This window comes from Adiantum capillus-veneris, chromosome 5 (assembly GCF_014529385.1).
Source record: "Adiantum capillus-veneris isolate H3 chromosome 5, ASM1452938v2, whole genome shotgun sequence".
Classification (NCBI taxonomy): domain Eukaryota; kingdom Viridiplantae; phylum Streptophyta; class Polypodiopsida; order Polypodiales; family Pteridaceae; genus Adiantum; species Adiantum capillus-veneris.
In genome coordinates this window covers 6,067,300-6,082,436 of record NC_140935.1, presented here as the reverse complement: position 1 = coordinate 6,082,436, position 15,137 = coordinate 6,067,300, and the positions used below count along the sequence as shown (strand labels likewise).

General features: G+C 39.3%; 1 protein-coding gene across 3 annotated transcripts in view; it reads left to right on the top strand.

Annotated features, from left to right (window-relative positions):
* The window catches only part of LOC147456823 (uncharacterized), a 132,616-nt gene that overhangs the window by 44,861 nt on the left and 72,618 nt on the right, over positions 1-15,137 (top strand). Inside the window, exon 3 of one of the 3 annotated variants that reach the window (XR_015188037.1) lies at positions 12,724-12,952. The exons of 1 other annotated variant lie outside the window; for it this stretch is intronic. The gene's annotated coding sequence lies outside the window, so the exon portion shown is untranslated. Of the gene's footprint in view, positions 1-12,627; positions 12,953-15,137 lie in introns of those variants that run through there. One more of the 3 variants, XR_015188034.1, reaches the window with a different exon arrangement.

Genomic DNA, 15,137 nt, shown 5'->3' with positions numbered 1-15,137 from the left:
GTTGATGCATCATGGGGGGGATTGCATTGTTTTTTTGTTTTTGTATCCATTATTCCTAGAGATTGGTTTGCATGATGGACTTTTTAACCCAGATTTCACTCATCTCCAACGGCAAACATTGCTAGATTGGAGCAGGTGGTGATTGGAGAGGTTCCCATACATGGTCTAATTGTACAAAGGATGTGGCGAAAGATTGGTCCTCTTGTCTGAGCTGCAAGGTATTAGCCTACGAGTTCCGTGTGGCTTGATAACTACGCATCCATGGCACTCCCGTAATAATTGCTTCATTAAGATCCTTATCCTTGACCACATGAAATTGATGAGAATAAACTGTTCCATCAACAGTTATTGTTAAATTCACATGTCCGTGCCTTTGTTTGTCACTTTGAACCCCATTCTATTTGGCATTAGATGTTCCTTTGTTAATTTCTTGAAAGTGGAGTAATTAACAAAATTTTCTCTTGCTCCAGTGTCTATTAAGGCATGCTCTGTGGTACCATCTGCAAGTTGCAGCATAATGCGTAAATTCGTGCCACCTAACCATGTATCCGCCGTTTGTATGGATGTTAGCAGAATAAAATCGATACAATCATTTTGTTGGTCATTTTTTTGAAAGTTTGCTCGCTTCTTTCGCTTTAATATTCTAATTTTGGCTTCCTGATGTGCCTGTTCTTGAATGTCATGGGCTTGATTTCTCCGTTGATCTGCTGCATGTATTATGTCAAGTTCTTTTGGTGTCAGTGGAAGAGATATTTCTTTAATCTGCAGCCACTTGTCCAATTACGCATCTCCTCACCTTCTAATGTTGCAAGCTTGATGGTGCCACTTTGTGATATATCATGTATTACAAAATGCCCCATCCCTTGCTTTTTTAGTTTTTTAGAGTGTTTTTTGAGGGTATACATTAAAACGTAATCCCCTTTTTGGAACTCCTTGCTGATCACATGCTGATCATGGAAAGCCTTCATTTTTTTTCTTTTGAGCATATATCCGAGATATTGCTGTCATTCTCGTCTCATCTAATTGCTCCAGTGTGTCTAGTCTCTCCCACAACAGTCCATACTAATTGTGTTGTGACTCATAGTGTTTTAATTAGGAGTTCCATGGATAGAATCACATTAATCCTAAATACTAGGTTGAAAGGAGTCGTCCTGATGGAGGTTTTTAAATCTACTCTGTACGCCCATAATGCAGTGTGTAGCTTATGATCCCAATCATTTCTTGAGTTGCAGACTATTTTGGTGAGCACCGTGCATAAGATTTTGATTGTGCTTTTGGCTTGTCCGTTAGCTTGTGGGTGATAGGGTACTGATTTGCGATGGACCACCATGAGTACATCAAGGAGGATTTGAATGACATGGTTTAGGAAGTGTGTTCCCCTATCACTCACTATTTCAATGGGTAGACCATATCTTGTTAAGATATGTTCAAAAAGGAACTGAGCCGTAGTCCGTGCATCATTTTTCTGTGTTGCCTTCTCTTCTGCCCATTTGGTCATATAATCGATTGCGACTATGATGTATTGTGCATGCGACCTATATGCTGACGGTATTATGGGGCCGATAAAGTCAATGGCCCATTTGGCAAAAGCACGTGTACCCATCATTGGTCGTAAAGGCATTTCATCTCTTCGTTTGGGTGGTTTTGTGCTTTGACATTTATCACATCGTTTGACATAGGCCTTTGCATCTCCAAACAGGGTTGGCCACCATATACCTGAGTGAAGTATTAGCTTTGCCGCTTTGTCAATAGAGAACTGTCCCCCTAGCTGGCCTGAGTGAGCTTGTTCTAGGATAACGTAATATTCGCTTTCTGTAGCACACAATCATAGTTGTTCATCCTTTCCTCTCTTATACAGTTGGTTTGCAATTAGCAAATAGTGTTTGGGCTCTTCTTCTATGGTTCTTTTTTTTGGCTTGCCCCATCCCTCAAGGAAGGTCTTATTTCTTAAGTACTCAATTATGTGAGTGCTCCATTTGGGTGCTTGTACTACTAGAAACAGGGTGGCATGTCTACTGGAGGTTGTTTTGTGCAGATATCACATGATTTTACATAAGTATGGACATTGTGTTCCATGTTTTGCCAATAGACTCCCAGTCTCTTTAGCCTTTGGTATGATTGCGTTTCCCCATTGTGAAACCCCGTATGTTGTATGTGAGCTTGTTTGAGGTAGTTTTTTTATTCTTTGGGCTGTACACATAGTCTCAAAATCCCATCCTTATTGTGCTTGTACAGTCGTCCTGCTAAAAGCTGGAGATTTCTTGTTCGTCGATGGATTATTGATGGTGGTCTTTCCACCTGTAATGATTTGATTGTGAATAGAGGGATAACCTCTTCACTCCACCTTGGAACCATTTCGATGTTAAACATGTACGAATCTCGAAGATCATCATCAATACCTTTAGGTGCTTCCCCATGAAACAGTCTTGAAAGATGATCGGCTCGTGTGTGTGTGTGTGTGTGTAGTCCCCTTTTTTACGACTACTGTGAAATCAAACTCAAGCAAGAGTATGAACCATCGAACAATCCTTCCAATGTTGCAAGGTTTGTTGACCAGATATAATAGTGCTTGGTGATCTACGTAGAAAACAAACTTGTTTGCAAGAAGGTAGTGTCTAAATTTTTTGACAGCATATATCATTCCTAGACCTTCTCTCTTAGTAGTGGTATAAATTTTTTCTGCGTTATTCAACTACCTACTAGAGTAGCAAATGGGAAAATCCATTCTCTTCTCTCCTGGTTGGGCTAATATGCATCCTATGGCGTAGGCTGATGCATCAACATGAACATAAAAGATTTTGCTCCACTTAGAGGCTTGCAAAATTGGAGCAGAAATTAGTTGCTGCTTCAACTTGTGAAAAGGCTGCTCGCATTCTTCTATCCATTTAAACTTAGCAATGAGGACATACAACGGCTTAGCTATTACAACATACATGTATATTGTAAGGTCTCCACCTTTCAAGCTAATGGATTGAACTCAAAGCTTTAGGAGAAATCATTGGTCATCCAATAAGTTAAAAACACTATCTCAAAAGTAATAAAAAAATGGTATTTTTGGAATCTTAAGCACAACAAACCCCGGGCTAGAAATTTTTAGAATTAAATTTGGAGAAAAACTCACCCCGCTAGTCCTTCCGAAAGATTCAATGTAAATAAGAAAATTTGAATGGTTGCAGTAATCATTTAAGCATAGACTTTACTAAAGGCCTCCCATATATTTTACAGATATTTACCAATTAAGCAAAAATTAGGTCAAAATATAGCAGATTTGTCTCTTGAGCAACGTTTGGAGTAGTTGATGCCTTCCTCTGCATCTTCCTTGGAGGTGGAGCAACATGAGCGTCCTTCGACCTTTGAGTCACGAGCTTTGAGTCAGTCACTTCTAGGCCATCGTATCGATGTAGAGAAGAGGGAAAGAGAGAAGAGAACTCTAGAATTCCAAGGGCAACACGACGATGGTAGAGAAAGACTTGGAGATGGAGATGTCTTGAAGGTAAGAGCTTGAGGGAGAGAGGTTGAAGGAGAGAAGGTAACTCCAACGTCAAAGCAAGAGAGCTTCCACTTCTTAGAGTGTGTGTCTGTGTTTTGAAAGTGAGGGGAGAGGGGTCTTTATATAGGCTCTCAAGGCCAGCTATGAATAGAGGACTAAGTTCACGTATGTACACGGATTCCGATGCACAATTTCGATCCTCCAATTTTAAAAGAAGCTTGGGCTCCAAGACAAGAACTTTAAACTTAACTCCCTCCTCTTTCTTTCTTGAAAATACTCCTCCTTTCCTAAAATTGCTCCTTCTTTCCCAAGAGTCAACTCTTATCTCTAGATACAATCTTGAGATTTCAGTTTCCCATCAACCTTATTGTTTTCAAGTGAATAAGGGTTATAATTAATAGTTCTAAGGTCCGATTTTCAATCCGAACGTTCCGTTTGAACGCATTATGACTTAACAAAATGTGAACCTTAAATATTTGCAAAGTAAATGAAATACTTTTATTGAAAAATGTTGGATACATTACAATCTCCCCAACTTAGGGATTTGAGATGTCCTCATCTCGAGGAAAAGTGAGGATACTCCTACTCTAATTACTAGCGACCATCATTATGTCAAAAAGGGTGATGTCTTTAGTATGCTTCACTTGCTATTGCTGTTCCATTAGTCAGTTGTGAACAAGTGTTACGATAATGTCCCAACTCTCCACATTCAAAGCATCGAACATTCAGGCGTTGAGAATCTTGCATGGTTGCGGCATAAACACTTTGTGGTTGTCTATCATTGAATCTTTGATTCTGTTTGATTCTTCTTATAATCCCTTGTTCCTTCATCAAAGGTTTAACTCGTAGTAAAGCATCTTGTATAGTGATAGGTCAGGGCTTCCAATGGCGAGATAATTGATTCTCTTAAACCTTGGCAAAAGTGATCTACCTGCTCCTCTATGGTCATTGATGGTGCATAACATCTTAGTCTTACAAACTTTGAGTAGTACTCTTCCAAGGATAAACTGTATTGTTTCAAGCTAAAGAACTCGTTCATCTTTATCACTTAATGGGTAGGAGGTAAGTATCTTTCCTTCACCGCTTGTTTGATCTCCCACCAACTCTAAGAGTTCTCTAACACTCCCATGTCATGGCAATGTTGTTTCCACCATAATTTTGCTTCCCTTGAGAGACAAAACATCCCTAACATCGCTTGATTTGCAGGTGTGGTCCTTGCAACAGAGAAGTAATGATCCATAACTTCAATCCATACTTATGCATCTTTCTCAATATCATCACCCTCTCCTTTAAAAGAAGGTGTTTGCGTTTGTTTGAGCAACAACTTCTTCTCCTGAATCTCCGTATAGATAGCATCATTCTGAGGGTTTTACCATGTAGAAGTGATTTGAGGATTCCCCTGAGTGTACATCAATGTTTATAATAACTCAAATCAATCTAGTCCACTAAAAGCTCAATCGTATGACTTAGCCAATCATTACTTATCTGATTCATTACAACTCAATCACATGACCTAAACCAATCTTGACTTAACCACTCCATCAAAACTTAGTCATATGACTTAACCAGTCATATCTATCTCAATCACATGACCTAACCAATCTTGACTTAACCAATCCATCAAACTTAGTCACATGACTTAACCATTCATGATTATCTCATCGACCAGTCAATGGGTTTTCCAATCACATGACTTAACCAGTCATGGCTCATTCAATCCTCCAAAAAACTCACTTTCATGACTTAACCAATCAAACTATTTCTTTGTAGGAAAACAACTCATTCTTCTAGTCATAAAATCATCAAAATGTCATATAGGGGTCTACGAAATATCTCTTCATGAAAAAATATAATATAGGTTTCGATCATAACTATGGTACATATCAATCAACATAGCATAATATCTCTAAGAGTCGGATAATGGGTATAGTAACCATACACATGAGGAAGCTTGAAGTAGACAACTAAATATTTTTAACCTAGGCTCTGATACCAATTGTGAGGTCCCCAACCTCGAAAAGATTGGGGCTACTTGATAGATGACCTTCCTTTATTCTCCTTTTCCATCGACGACACCCTACTCTGTTTCCACAAAGTAAAGATACGAGCAACAGAAGAGAGAAAGTCCTCTATCCATCATTTACGTGGTTATAAGGTTCATACGCCACAAGCCAGGTCAATAAATTTAGGATTCTAATGAAGATGTTTCCTAACATAAAGATGAAATCCCATTGACATATTTAGAATTAATAAACAACACCTTTTTTCCCACGTTTAAGAGGCACGGCCGCCATCCATAGACCATAAATATGATTTGAGACTTAGTCTAAACTAAATAGTAATTTTATGTCACTTAGATTTGGGTCATCTCGACTCTTAGCACAACGAGTCTCTAATTTCACTTCTCTTATAAGAGGGAGTGGAGAGTTTGTCAACTAATCGAGACCACCCATCCTTGATTGGCAACCTGAGCCAACCCCCACTTTCCACGCCACACTCACACTTTTTAGCTTGTTTTCTAATTACTACCACACTATTTTATATATACAAACAATGTTCCTTAATTAATTCCAAACACAGGTTCTTTTATATAGCCCTTCAAACAATACCAAAACAATTCAAAAAAGGCCTAATGAAGGCAGTCCTATTATTCAACCAAAATAACTTTTCCAATTTCTCATGAGTTGCCACTACCCGCGGACTTTCGCTGTCTAACCAACAGAGCCTTTGCAAAGGATTTATTCGCTAACCGCAAATTGCGCAACCTTCCCATCTCGCTAACCGCGAGGCATCCCGCTACCCGCGAGGCATCTTGCTAACCACGAGGCATCCCGCTAATCGCGAGGCATCTTGCTAACCGCCAGGCACCCCGCTACCTGCGAGACATCCCGCTAACCGCGAGGAACAAAAGAACCTTCAAACAATACCAAAACAATTCAAAAAAGGCCTAATGAAGGCAGTCCTATTATTCAACCAAAATAACTTTTCCAATTTCTCATGAGTTGCCACTACCCGCGGACTTTTGCTGTCTAACCAACAGAGCCTTTGCAAAGGATTTATTCGCTAACCGCAAATTGCGCAACCTTCCCATCTCGCTAACCGCGAGGCATCCTGCTACCCGCGAGGCATCTTGCTAACCACGAGGCATCCCGCTAATCGCGAGGCATCTTGCTAACCGCCAGGCACCCCGCTACCTGCGAGACATCCCGCTAACCGCGAGGAACAAAAGAGAGCTGATAACCTCAGCTTAATCTCTGCTAATCATGGAATCATCTCGCTACCCGCGAGAACAAAATATATTCTTTCAACAATTATTCTCTTTAAATGATTCTTCAAACATGATCAACCAACTCTTCATATCAACCAGTAACACTTATGAAACAATAATAATTTTATCAAGCAATAACAATTCAACAAACAATGACAATTTATCAAATAGTTCTTTCACTAATCTATGAAAACATATATTTGTTTCTTGTGATAGTATCACGTTTCTTGGACAGTTTAAAGGGTTCACTATGCTTAGCTTCCCAAGTCAAAGATGAATAGCAATGCAGAATTATAAATTTGTCTTACCGGATTAGCAATATGTTCGATTACCTCCCGTGTTCGAGATTGGACGACTTCGACTTCTTCCGCAACCAATACCTCCGCTTGAGCAACGTTTGGAGTAGTTGATGCCTTTCTTTGCATCTTCCTTGGAGGTGGAGTGACATGAGCGTCCTTCGACCTTTGAGTCACGAGATTTGGGGCCATTGTATCGATGTAGAGAAGAGGGAAAGAGAGAAGAGAACTCCAGAATTCCAAGGGCAACACGACGATGGTAGAGAAATACTTGGAGATGGAGATGGCTTGAAGGTAAGAGCTCGAGGGAGAGAGGTTGAAGGAGAGAAGGTAACTCCAACGTCAAAGCAAGGGAGCTTCCGCTTCTCAGAGTGTGTGTCTATGTTTTGAAAGTGAGGGGAGAGGGGTCTTTATATAGGCTCTCAAGGCCAGCTATGAATAGAGGGCTAAGTTCGCGTACACTCGTGGCTCCCAAATTTATTTTTAATTTTTGTTTTGTTTTGTGCGTACACGGATTTCGATGCACGATTTTGTTACCATATACATGTGGTAGTGATGTGTGTGAACACATTAGGACCGCTTGGGCATTTTTTCCCTCTTTAGAAGGTCTTTTCCCCCCGTGCATTGCATATACGCCCATCACTCTAGGGCTATCTATCTTTCCATTGCACACTAAGTTACACACTCTCTATTGTGTGCCTTGAGATTCCTTCGTCTTCTCCAAGCTGCGTGTGTTTCACTGCAACCCTAATTCCAACAATTGGTATCAGAGCAGGTTGCGTCCTCCTAGGCTTATTTGCTAGTTGCTCCAGGACACACCTGCTCACTTTCTCCGATTTCAGTGAGCTTTGGCGAGCGTTCGATTTGGACTCATTTCGGCCTTCGTTTCCACTACAGGCATGTCTGCACAGGCAATTTTGTCATTTTGTGCAGAATTTCTGTCAGTGTTGTTTTCTGCATAACAGGTGCCTTATAGTCTTCTACGGTTTGTGCTATATAGCACGTGTTGTTCTCCCTTCGTTTCTCCTATTTTCGAGCAGTTTTCACATCAAGTGCAGCATTTACCATGGTTGATAACAACAACACAGATGTGTTCAAGATGTTTGCTGCCGAGGACAGGTTGGATGGGGACAATTACCCTATGTGGGCTTATATGATGCAACACGTTCTTGTGTCAAAGGGCGTCTGGAATATTGTGCAGGACATTGGTGTACGTCCTAGTTCTCAGGATGTAGGAGATGTTGAGGATGTTGCAGGTCTTGCTGCAAGGATTGCTGCTGTTAGAGTTGTTTTGCCTACGGCAGAACAAGCTCGTTGGGATGTAAAGGATGCACAGGCTCATGCATTGATTGCGTTGTCTGTGAAAATGCTGCGAGTAGCAAAAATTCTGTTCCTAATGCTTCTGCTGGCAGCAATTCATATGGAAATTCTGGTGATAAGGGCAAAAAGAAGATGCGTTGCCATTATTATAAAGCTAATGATCACTTGATCAAGTCGTGTCCTAAGTTGAAGGCCAAAGAGGCTAAGAAGAAAGAGGGTGGTTCCACTGCAAATGCTGGCTCCACTACAAATGCAGCCATTGTTGAGTCATCTATGAAAGGAGATTGTAATGCTGATGTTGATGCAGAATGGGCTTTTAGCACAGAGTGCACTTACAATCTTGTTGTCCATGATGCATGCTTGTCAGTTGCTGTAGATTCACATGTGTGGTATTTCGACAGTGGTGCTACAAAGCACATTACCTCACATCGTGAATTGTTTACCTCTCTCGAGTTCGTCCCTCATGGGAATTCTATCACTTGTGCCAACAATGCCTCTTATCCAGTTCAGGGAGTTGGAAAGATTGTGCTCACTGCTACTAATGGCAGTTCCTTCACACTTGTTGATGCACTTTATGTACTAGGGATAAAAAAGAATCTCTTGTCTGTATCCGCACTTGCTAGACTTGGACTTTGTAGTCAAATTTGTGGATGACAGATGTACAATTCATGATCTCAGTTTTGGTGATGAAATTGTTGCATCTGGCCTTTTGTGCCATGGGCTGTATAAGCTCACTTTGTATGACAAGTGTGGATAGAATTTTTCAAATGCTGTTGCAGATTCAAGGTCTATTTCAAATGCAAAACTTTGGCATGCACGTTTTGGTCATCTGAATTTTGCTAGTTTGCTGCATTTGCAGAAATCTGATACGATTGCTTCTTTGCCGCCTCTTGAAGCACCTGTCAAACATGTTTGTGAAGGCTGTATTTTGGGTAAGATGCAGCGTTCTAAGTTTCCAAAGGATGGTTCAGTTCGGGCCACATGCAGGTTGCAGCTTGTGCATAGTGATGTTTGTGGGCCCATGCAAACTCCGCCCTTGGGCAATTACCTGTACTTTGTGACTTTCATTGATGATTACTCCAGGCATGCATGGGTATTTCCGCTTAAAGCGAAGTCCGAAGTTTTTATGTGCTTCAAACAATTTCTGGCTGTGGCTGAAAATGTTTCGAAATGTACTATGGGCAACCTCCGTTTCGATCGAGTGGGGGAGTATATGTCTCATGATTTTAATGCATTTCTGGTTAGTCGTGGAATAAAACACCAATGTACAATGCCTTATACACCTCAACAAAATGGTGTTGCTGAGAGGAAAAACAGGTCACTAACGGAAATGGCACGATGTATGGTCATTACAAAAGCTTTGCAGTCTGTTACTCCATATGAAGCATGGCATGATAGAAAGCCTTCTATTGAGCACATGCGTGTTTTTGGCTGTTTGGAATATGCTTTGGTGCCACAAGTGCAGCGCAAAAAATTGGATGATAAGGCTATCAAATGTATTTTTGTTGGTTATAGTGTTGAAAGAAAAGGTTACAGGTTGTATCATCTGCAAACAAAACGTATTTTAGTTTCTCGGGATGTAGTGTTTGTGGAAGATTCTATTCAGCCCTTGATGTCATGTACTAGAGACAGTAATGTACCTCACAAGACATTTATGACACTTTGTTGCCTCTTTTCAATGGTGGAAATACGAATGTAACTTCCAATGAGGCAAATGTATAGCCTATGGGGGTTTCTGAAAATGTTCTAGATCAGCCTATTACTGATGCAGATGTACATGATGTACTTGATGAGGAAAGGGCTGAAAATGAGCAGGCTAGAGGTATGCCAAAATGGCTGGTGCACACTTTGCGTGACAGTAAATTGGATGCACCTTTGTCTAGTCGTACTCGTTCAGGCTCTTGCCATGCATCTTATGCATCAGATTGTTATGCTTTGGCTGTGTCTAGCTTACATGATGTTGAGGAGCCTTTGTCTTTTGATGAAGCACAAAATTCACAAAATTGGATGGTTGCCATGCAATCAAAATATGATGCACTTATAAAAAATGACACATGGACTTTATGTGATTTGCCTCCTAGTAAAAATGCCATTGGTACGAAGTGGGTTTACAAGTTGAAACACAAACCGGATGGTGAGATCGATCACCATAAGGCTCGACTTGTTGCAAAGGGTTACGCACAACAAAAAGGCATAGATTATGAAGAGACCTTTGCTCCCACTTGTCGTATGACTACTGTGCGTTTTCTATGTGCATTGGCAGCTCATTTTGGTTGGGATGTACATCAATTAGACATTGTTACTGCTTTCTTGAATGGTGACATATTTGAGAAAGTTTATGTAACGCAGCCTCGCGGTTTTGTCATAAAAGGACAAGAGGACAATGTGTGCAGATGTAAGAAGTCTTTGTATGGGTTGAAGCAATCTCCCAGGGCTTGGTATGAGAAAGCTGACACTCATTTGGTTAAACGAGGCTTTCGTAACAGTCCAACAGAAAGCACATTGTATGTAAAGCGTGAGGGTGATGTACTTCTCATTGTGGTTCTTTATGTTGATGATTTGCTGATCACTGGACCAAATGAAAGACATATTGCTGAATTTAAGGTTGATATGAATGCTACTTTCAATGAAAGATTTGGGGCTGTTGCATCATTACTTGGGTATACAGTTTAAGCAGTGTGATGGTGGTATTGCCTTGTGTCAGAAAAGTTACATAGAGACATTGCTACGTAAGTTTGGACTCGAGGATTGCAAACCTATTGCCACTCCCATGGAAACAGGTTTGAAATTGAGTCTACATGATGCTGGTGATCCTGCTGATGTCACTCTTTACCAAACTGCTATTGGTTGCCTCATTTATGTATGTAACACGAGGCCGGATATTCAATTTGCAGTCTCACAGGTCAACAGATTTATGCATAGCCCAGGGTCTAAGCATTGGCAGGCTATCAAGAGGATTTTCCGCTACCTTAGTGGCACTTTACATCTTGTCTTGTTTTATCCCAAGGGGGGATCATTGCCGCCAGACTTACATTCTTTTTCGGACTCAGATTGGGCTCGTTGTTTTGACACTCGAGTGTCCACAAGTGGTTTTTGTTTCATGCTTGGCAGTTCATGTATATCATGGTTGAGCAAGAAGCAACCTACTATGGCCACTTCGAGTTGTGAGACTGAGTATAGGGCAGTCTTCAGAGGTACGGTTGAGTGTGTATGGCTCAGACACCTTATGGATGATTTGGGTGTTGGACATGACACTGCCAACACTATCTACACTGACAATCAGAGCGCACTGGTAGTTGCGAGGAACCCAGTTTTTCATGCTTTCACAAAGCACATTGAGGTGCATTACCACTATGTCAGGGAGAGGATCTCAGCAGGAGAGATCAGCTTGACTTATGTGCCAACACAGGACAACCTTACAGATATTTTCACAAAGGCATTGTCTCGTGAGAAGATTGAAGCTTTCCGCAAAGCTTTGGGCTTACTCCCCTTTGTGGACTGATCATGTCCTCAGGGCATGGCACTTCCCTTTACTCATGTGCCAGCTCTTGTTCACCGCATCACTCCAGGGGGGATTTGTTACCATATACATGTGGTAGTGATGTGTGTGAACACATCAGGACTGCCAGGGCATTTTTTCCCTCTTTAGGAGGTTTTTTCCCCCGTGCATTGCATATACGCCCATCACTCTAGGGCTATCTATCTTTCCATTGCACACTAAGTAACACACTCTCTATTGTGTGCCTTGAGCTTCCTTCATCTTCTCCAAGCTATGTGTGTTTCTCTGCAACCCTAATTCCAACAGATTTCAATTCTCCAATTTTAGAAGAAGCTTGGGCTCCAAGACAAGAAATCTAAACTTAACTCCCTCCTCTTTGTTTCCTAAAAATACTCCTCCTTTCCTAAAATTGCTCCTTCTTTCCCAAGAGTCAACTCTTATCTCTAGATACAATCTTGAGGCTTAAGTTTCCCATCAACCTTATTGTTTTCAAGTGAATAAGGGTCATGATTAATAGTTGTAAGGTCCGATTTTCAACCCGATCGTTCTGTTTGAATGCATTATGACTTAACAAAATGTGAACCTTAAATATTTGCAAAGTAAATAAAATACTTTTATTGAAAAATGTTGGGTACATTACAGTGCTCTTCCCCAAATCTTTTTGGATTTGACCAACTTTTTCCAAGTCAAAAGCAAGATTTTGTGTCTGCTTTGCGGTTTGTGCAAACAAATCTTTTTTTGGTATTTTGATCAGGTTCTTTTGCTTTTTTGATGCGGCTCCTTTCGGAAAATTTGTTCCCTTAGTAATTAGGAGTACATTGGTCCAATTTCACTGTCGGATGTCTACCAGGTACATGGATCGTGATCAATATTGGGAAGCATCTGGTCATGATAAAGTAAAAGTTCATGACCGAATTCTCTTCCCTTTTGAATTTGTACAAGTAAAAGCTCATTTTTTTCCAATTTTCCTCAATTCTCAAGGTTTTGCTTTGCTTCACCCAATTTCTAGATTTAAATGATCTTTTAGCACTCTATTTTTGACCAAATTCAAGGTTCTAATGCTTGAGAGTCTGTTCTAATCAAAGGAAACAATTTCAGCTCATTTTTTCAGAAAGGTACATGGATCGTGATCCATGTTGGACACATAAATTAGAAAGTTTCTGCACAATATGTATCTAGCAAGCTTGTCTATCCCCTTTTTGAAGGTTTTGTTGGGTTTGGTTCATTTTTGAAGCTCTGACCATCAATTTTTCAACTTTTTAGAGTTATGGTCTTTGGCGCCAAAATAAGGTTTTGGACAATTTTCTCCATGATCCTTTTGCCCCCGAATGATGGTGTAAATTGTTACTTATCCTACTCTTATAAACTAAAATAGATGCACAAACATAAATGAATTTAACAGCACAAAAATGACAACGAACTGTATGGTGAAACGGTCCTTTTCAAGCATGGAAAAATCGAAGAACGAAATACTCTCTTGTACTTCACTCACAGTTTTCTTTGCTCATACGGAGTAGCACTGACTAGTCTCGGACTCCAATCTCTACTAAGCACTACACCTACGTTTAGATGCTTTACTGTCTATGTGTAAGCGGAATGGGTGTCAAATGCTTTAGGAGGGGTTCTTTTTATACATTAAATCACTCACCACCTAAGGATCGACTTCCCCGATGATGGTGCCAATGTTAGTGGGTCGCCGACAGACGTCTGCAACATAGCTTTTTGTACTAACATAATGTCAATATGCAAGGAAGCGACTCAGGATGGGTCACGGAGACTTGATGAGACTGTAAATCTCACCAAAGTGAACTCAGAGGACTACTCATACTACAACAAAAGAAAATCAACCTCTTTTTAGTCAGAGAATCAGTCTGCATCCAATCTCACCGCTCTAGGTCATCACGCCTTTTCGACATCCAAACGAATCTGGAATGCAACGCAACTTAAGGAGAGTTATTACAACGCCTAGGGGCACAATTCTATCAAGTTCTGCAACCATCTAGGAAGTTACATAAATCACGATCCATCACAAAAAAATGTGCAGAAAATTGAAATGGAACTATACGGAAAGGTCTCCCTTAAGAATAGAAACAATTATCCAAGGTCAAAACATCAAAAAACAACCATTTAAGACCTCAAATCAATGCATTTAGGCTAAGATAATTACCTACACTAATCATGTAATTATGAGTTAATTATCTTGATTTATTTATATTTAGATATTTCTTTGATAAATATATCATTAACTTTTAATCATATTTACTATTTATCTTAATTAATTTACACCAAAAAACAAGCATTTTAAGCTAAGATAATTACTTTGAAAAACTCATTAATTATGAGCTAATTACATTGAGCTATTTACACTTATATTTTTTTTGATAAATATCTCATTAGCTTTTAATCATGTTTACTAATTGATTTGATTAGTTTATAGCTAAAAATAAGATTTTAGGCTAGGATAATTTGTAAAATAAATTAACTATTTTTTTTCTAATCATCAAAATTTATTCACACTTATATATATTAGTGATGATTATCTTGTGATTTATTTAAGCTAGTTTACTAAATTTTCATCAAGTTTATAAAACAATGAATTTTTGTCTAAACATATACTAAAATTAATCAAAAATTTATTATATAAATTTTTCAGCTTCTTAATAATATAAACAAGCTCTAATAATTATTTTTTAGTTATCTAAGCTTAAATGATATAATTTCATTCAAAATTGATCAATTACAAACTAATAGGAACTAATATTTAATTATATTATTAATCATAATTAAAGATTAAGCAATCAATAATCTAATTATATAAAGAAGAGTAATTAATAGTAGAAAATGATGTAATATTTTCTAATTAATAAATTAATTAGAAAAATTAAACATAAATTAATATCATTCACTAATTAATTAAGATTAGCACTAATTACCTTGCTTAATCATCACTAGAGAATTTTCTCTGTAAGTGATTTTTGAGGAGTATCTTTTTAGCACAAGAGATTTTTGGCCAGGATTTTGAGTATGAGAGAATTTATGAGGCTTAAGGCCCTATTTATAATTTTACTAGGTCACAAGGGCTGAATCTTGCACATTCTTGCAGCTCAAGCAGCCCTCAGTCTCAAGGTAGTGCTACCTGCTACTAAATCAAGCTCTGGCAGGGTAGTGATGACCCTCCCTAGCACTTGCCTGCTTTAAAATTCCACACTGCTAATTTTCAAACTTATTTTCTTCTTTATTGGTAAATATCTGGAAAACTATCTG